Consider the following 6,767-nt stretch of genomic DNA (forward strand, 5'->3'; position numbering starts at 1 on the left):
TTTCGGAGGCCTCCAGAGCCCTTCATTTCTCCTTGGTGTGAGGGTGACACGGCCAGCCCCGCCCCATACAGCTCATTCCTGAGCTAGGCCTGCAGCATCTCATTGCCTGCAGCCTCTCATCTGCTGTCTGCAAGCACCAGGAACAAGCCCTGCAGCATAAGGACACATCCCCACATGCAGCCTCTGTTGGCGCCATTCCTTGAAAACTTCCCTTTAGTGACACTGATTATCCGGTCTGAAATTCTTCCTGCCCACCACAAAGCCAGTGGCATGGCCAACGTTGGTGGCAAGGGCAGGCGCAGACAGTGCTAGGTACTACAGGGAGGGGTGCGGGGGAGGGGGGGGTGCGGGAATCAGAATCAATAATTTAACCTCTTACACATCTGAATCCAGCTTCCCTACGAAGAAGAAAATGAGATTGCCAGGGTGTGGGGGATTCGTTTGTAATTAGTTCTAATTACTAAAAGAATCGATGTTTTAATTTTTTACAACGTATTTGAACTCTCCAGCTCCTCCGGTGTAAAGAAAAGGAAAAAAAAGCTTCCATTGCCTCAGTTCCAGCCAAACACCTGAGAGAGAGAGAGAGAGAGAGAGAGAGAGAGAGAGAGAGAGAGAGAGAGAGAGAGAGAGAGAGAGAGAGAGAGAGATTTTTTTATCAGTTAGCTTGTCTAAAAGACTGGCTAGCTGTTTTGAAAATTACATTTTTTTTTTCTTTTTTAGCTCAAGGCCTCAAACCATAGGGGAAAGTTAATTCTAAAAGGATGAGAGCCTTAAATGTAAAAACAATGTTTTTTTTTTTAAATGTACAGAGAGATACTGTTTTGAAATGTATCTAGATGCCTTTTTCTTTTTTGTACTTCCTTGGCTGACCTTCCAGGGTTTCTGCCAGAGGCTTGCATGCCCTACAGGTAGAGGAGGAGGGGAAAGGAGAGAGGTGAAAATTAGGGAGGGAGAGAAAGAGGGAGAGGGGGGGAGGGCCCTGGGGGGAGGAAAGAGAGGGGGGAGGGGTGCCAGCTGAGGGAGGGGGCTTAGAGCAGCCGCTATGGAGTCCCTGTGGATCAAGGCAGGGACAAGGGAGGGGGGCCTGCCATGCCCAGTGATGTGAGCAAAGCAAGCAGTGGGCATCACACATGATGCTAGCTGAGGTGCACTTCCACGCTGCTCAGAGAAAGCCTAAAACAAGCCTTTACCCTGCCTTTGTGAATCCATTCTTAAACTTGCTTAAGCTGTAAGGAATGCAGCTTCAATGGGTCTGTCTTATTGCCTTTTGAATACTATAGACTGTCTAATACTAATGCTATACTGTCGTATAGTCTTTTGAATACTAACTAGGGTTCTATTCTGGTTGGGGCTGTTGGCCTATCTGTGATACTGTTTTCTACAATTTGAAGCACACAGGATGGAGGACGCTGGGGGTCTAGCTCCGCAACACAATGCCTTCAGAAGGCAAAGGGACCTGGGTTCTGTGGTCAGCAGTGCACGCAACAAGAAAACAACACAGCGGGGAGGAAAAATAGTCTCGGGATAGACAAATAGCTTAATCCCATATTTGATTTTATTTTTGAGGGATGGACTTCAAACCCCAAGCCACACATATGCTAGCTCTCTCTCTGCCAGAGCTATGCCTCCAGCCTTTAATTCCATATTTGAAAATCACAAGTGTGTGTGTGTGTGTGTGTGTGTGAGAGAGAGAGAGAGAGAGAGAGAGAGAGAGAGAGAGAGAGAGAGAGAGAGACGGGGGTACATGCTCACAAATATGTCTGTCCCATGTGTGAGCATATGGGCATTATTTACACACGTGTACAACTGGAGTGCTATGTGCCATTCTGTGTCTATCTGTGTTTGTGCATGTCAGTGTGCCTAGAGTTTTCTTTTTCTTTTTCTTTTCTTTTTTTTTTTTTTTTTTTTTTTGGTTTTTTGAGACAGGGTTTCTCTGTGTAGCCCTGGCTGTCCTGGAACTCACTTTTGTAGACCAGACTGGCCTCGAACTCAGAAATCTGCCTGCCTCTGCCTCCCAAGTGCTGGGATTAAAGGCGTGCTCCACCACCACCCGGCGAGTTTTAATTCTCTACACCTATGCGCTCACATATTCATGCGTGCACGTCTGGGTGAGTCTGGGTGACGGAGGGTCCAGGAGCACACTGTGTGTACACACTTAGGAAAAGGCTGGGTGGGCAAACTGAAGTGTTGGCACTGTCCCTCTGGGAAGAGGAACCAGACTGTATTTCCTTTTTTGTACATTTTATTGAGGTTTATTGTATGTACTTATAATAAAAATATATAAAAAGGGGCTAAGCTGAGGGAGTGTTGCGCAAACCTTTAATCCCAGCACTCAGGAGTCAGAGGCCCGGAGACATCATGATCTCCAGGCCAGCCTGGTCTACAGAGGGAGTTCCAGGATAGTCAGGGCTACACAGAGAAACCCTGTCTCACAAAATAAAACAAAGTCCAACAACAAATGGTTTGGTTAAATGTCCCTGAAACCTCAGTGCCTGCATGCAGCACTTGGTGAATATTCCTGCTGTCCACACCCCTCCCAGTGTCTTTAAAGGCGTTTATTGAGAAGACAGAAAAGCAAAAAGAGGAGGAGAAGCGGGGGAGGAGGAAGAGGAGGAAGAGGAGGAGGAAGAAAAGGAAAAGAAGGAGGAGGAGGAAGAGGAGAAGGAAGAACTCCGAAGACCTTCATGCCCTTGGGGACTCCTTCCTGGAGCTGTCCGGCCCTTTGCCTCCTGGGTCCTGAGGACAAAGAACCCCCGGATACTTTCTAATCTTGCCTCAAAGTTAAAGCCCAAAGCAAGCAGGACATTTTCTGAATCCCTGTATTTTATCTTTAAACCTTAGGTAAAATTTGCAGTCTCCCCCTTAAGGTCTACATGTTCATCTTAATTATACAGTCACAAAGCTGTAAGCCCCAACTCTAGAATCCAGGGGCTATTCTACCCAAACTGGCTCGACCTTCCCATGATCCACTATGCCTCCTCCAGGTGGGCAGGAAGGATGCCAGTACAACCCAGGCTTGGTCAGAGCTGGTCCAAGGGTCATTTGAAAAGGGCTGTTGCCAGCGCCACTGCCACCATCGTCATCGTCGTCATCACCATCCTGGTGGTTATCGATGTCATCACGTTTGATGCTGGGAATGAAAGCACACAGCCACTGAGCCACATCCCAGTTCTCTGTCAATCATCACTTAAAAACTCATCATGTCCTGAGCATTCTGCCTAGGCTGAGCCAAGCTCTTTGCTGACTGTCCTTACCTCGGATTTTCCCAGCCTTCCCATGAGCTAAGGTCTTTCACCGTTCCTACATCACATGTGAAGACAGGAGAGAGCATGCCCAAGGCTACTCAGGTAGACACGCTCCCCACTCAAGCTCCAAAACAAACCCAAGGAGAAGGAATTGCCTGAGAAGAGAAAGAAGGTTGTCCAGAGAGGCTTTTGTCCTGGAAAAGAGCCTGGGGCAGAACTGGGAGACCAAAGGTCACTTTCCTCGTGACCTGTAACTCTTCCTGGGAAAAACTCCCTGGGACTCTTGCAAAAGTGTCAACAGAGCCCTGTGTCTTATGAGACCAGATGGGTCACTAGTAACCACACAAAGGCACTTAGTAACAGGACCCAAGTGCTGAGCCTGTGGTCTGCTGACAGGATCCCAGAGATCGAGCCTCACAACACACACACACACACACACACACACCTCTGCCCCACCCCCATCCCCAGTTTGCTGCACAAAACATGCTTGACCCTTGGTGGCCCTTGGGTCTCCTACCAATGCCAAGCCAGAGTCTGTGTAGTAGTCCACTAGCCTGTTTTCCTCAGTTAAGAGGGAGCAGCCCCATCCCCCATGCCTGGAGGGATTGCTAGGAGGTTCTGTAGGCTTCACTGAAGCAGCTCCCTAGACTGGAATGAGCCTGGAGAAGAACCCAGGTGGAGCGCCTGGGGCAGGTGGCCTGGTTTGGTTACCTGGAAGTAGCCACATTCTATCTGACCACCCCCTCCTCTGAGCCTTTTCTCCTGAGGGTGTGGGTGAAAGGTGGGTTAAGCCATCTCCGGCTTGAGCTCGAGGAACTTCTTTACAATTAAATATCAGTCTAGGCATGGTAGGGCATGCCTTTAAACTCAGTACTTAGGAGGCAGAGGCAGTTTGATTTCTGTAGCTTGGGCTTGGGCTTGGGCTTCACAGGGGGTTCCAGGCCAGCCAGAGCTATGTATAAGACCTTGTCCCCACTCCCATCCCCCCCCCCCATCATATAAAAAGACGCACATCTGTATGTGTTGAGTGATAGTGGATCCAAGAGTCCCCTAGAAGGTGCTTGCTGATTTCCTTAGGAGTCAAACTAGGAGTCAATCTCCGTCCAGCCATCTACAAGAGCAGCCAGTGCTCTTATCTGCTGAGCCATCTCTCCAGCCCTAAAGTTTTAAACGTTTCTTAAGACAGGGCTCATTACGCAGCCCGGGCTGGCTTCAACCTCGTGAGTCCTGGTAGCACAGGCATGAGCTATGTGCCAGGCTTTGGTAAGCTTTCTCCACAGGTTTAGCTTCTATTTTGCTACCTGGTCGGGGTTTTGGGCAACACCTCACAAACTCTTACAGACTCCAACCCTGAGCACAAAACCATTCTCCTTTCCCCCTAAACTGAGCCCAATTTGGCCCAATATTCATTTCACTCCCAATAAAGGGGCCCCAACCTAGGAGGTAAGTCTGATTGTTCAAAGCTTATTGCCCCATTTGGGGGCAGTAAGGTGTGACAGGGAGGGCTGTAGGGGTCATTGGAATAATTTTTCTAAGGGTGTCTAGGTAGGTGTGAAACTTTCTTGTTTTGGTATTTACTTTTTGAGACCAGGTCTTTTTTTTTTTTTTTTTTTTTTTCTTCTGAGACAAAGTTTCTCTGTGTAGCTCTGGCTGTCCTGAAACTCACTCTGTAGACCAGACTGACTTCAATTTCAGAAATCTGTCTGCCTCTGCCTCCCAAGTTCTGGGACTAAAGGTGTGTGCCACCACTGCCGGGCTTGAGACCAGGTCTTAAACCCACTATGTAGCTGAGGCTGGCTTTGAAGTCCTCCTCCTACCTCTGCCTCTGAAGTGCTGAGATTACAAACATGGGTTACCACCTCTAGCACTCTGTGGCCCAGGCTAGCCTTGAATTCTCCATTTCTGCTTCTGCTTCCTCGGTGCCAGGAACACTCAATCTGTGCACTCCGGGCCAGTCTGGTTCCATTGTCATATATAGAGGCGACCTCTCTTAGTCTTGAGATGGATACAAACATAGACAAGTCTAAACTGACCCTCCCCTCGAACCCTGGAAGTCTCAAGCTGGAGAAGAGCCATCTCTAGCCAATTACCCTCCATGCTCTTATCCCTTCTTCTACCAGGATGAAAGGACCCTCAGTCTATTCATCTGTTGTCCAGTCCTAGCATTCCTAAGAATGCTGAAATAGGCAAACTCATCTTATTTAAGATTCATTTCCTCTTTCTAACTACGGGCCTGTTTGGGGGGTTGTTGTTCCAGTTAGGGTCTCAAGCCTCAGTCTGGCCTAGAACTCACCAGCCGCCTCCCTCAGCCTTCCGAGTGCTATGATTACAGGCTTGAACCTCCTCACTCCACTAGCAGATAGATTTGCATCCTGCAGCTAACAGGACTGCTCTGGCTGGAGCAGAAACCTAAATGGAGCACAGATCTGGATCCCCTTGTAGGCTGTGACAACTTCAGCACTAATCAAATCTAAATGATGCACGTTCTGCCTAGATTCATCCAGTTTCATCACTTGGACTGTAGCAATGAAAGATATAGTCCACAAGATGTCTCGGCGTGTTTCCATCCTAATTACATATTCTCAATTTAAAAACGTACCCCTACTGCATTGGATACTACAGACCACTAAACACCTATCGTGGGCTATGCCGACTTCTCTTGGTGTAAGAGGTACTTGACATTTAGCTAGAAACTTAAAAAAGAAAAAAAAAAGCTTTATTTTATTCTTGGATATGCATGGGGGTGGGGGGTGGGGTGCAGATGCCCTCAGAGGCCAGAAGAGAAGAATGTTGGGTCCTCTGAAGCTGGCGTTACAGGCAGTTGTAAGCTGCTGTGTGGGTGCTGAGAACTGAATTCCTGCAGGAGGAGCATATGGCCATAACTAGTGAGCCATCTCTCCAGCCTTAGCCAGGAACTTTTAAAACACCTGAGACAAAACTAAGACCGAAGCTTACCCTTAGTGACGCACACAGAGCTCAGCCATTCGATGAGAGACGATAGATGATGGAGACAAAGACAGGGAGCATCAAGGAAATAAAGGTCCTTCAAAATGGTCAGCCCTTGTTCTGATTAAATTGTGCATTTTTAATATAGTTGGTATCAAGTGGAACTTTAAAAAAAAAGAGAAACATGTGGGAATTTAAAATAAAGTGAAACCTGCTATTTTTCAGGGTCAGCAGTATCACGGTGAGATTTGTCTCTTAAACAATGACACTAGCTATCTCTGGAGTTCTATGAATACTTTTGAAGTGTCATATTAAAACCAATCTCGTGGCCTTGAGGCAAGGGGAAGCAATTAGTCGTGGAGTTGTGAATAAATAAAAATCCATTTATACACCCGTCCTTGACATGTGCCTTGCGAATCTTAGAAACTTCATCTAGAGGGAAAAGAAATGTTAAATCATGAATACCAGTCCTAATCACATTGCCATGTGGCTTCCTAAAACAGTTGAGTTTATTCCAATCTTTTAAGTATGAATTTATATGTATGTATTCACCCGTATTGAACACAAAACAAAGAC

The sequence above is a fragment of the Mus caroli genome, unplaced genomic scaffold, assembly GCF_978045245.1.
Source record: "Mus caroli unplaced genomic scaffold, Mus_caroli_1 scaffold_8, whole genome shotgun sequence".
NCBI lineage: Eukaryota > Metazoa > Chordata > Mammalia > Rodentia > Muridae > Mus > Mus caroli.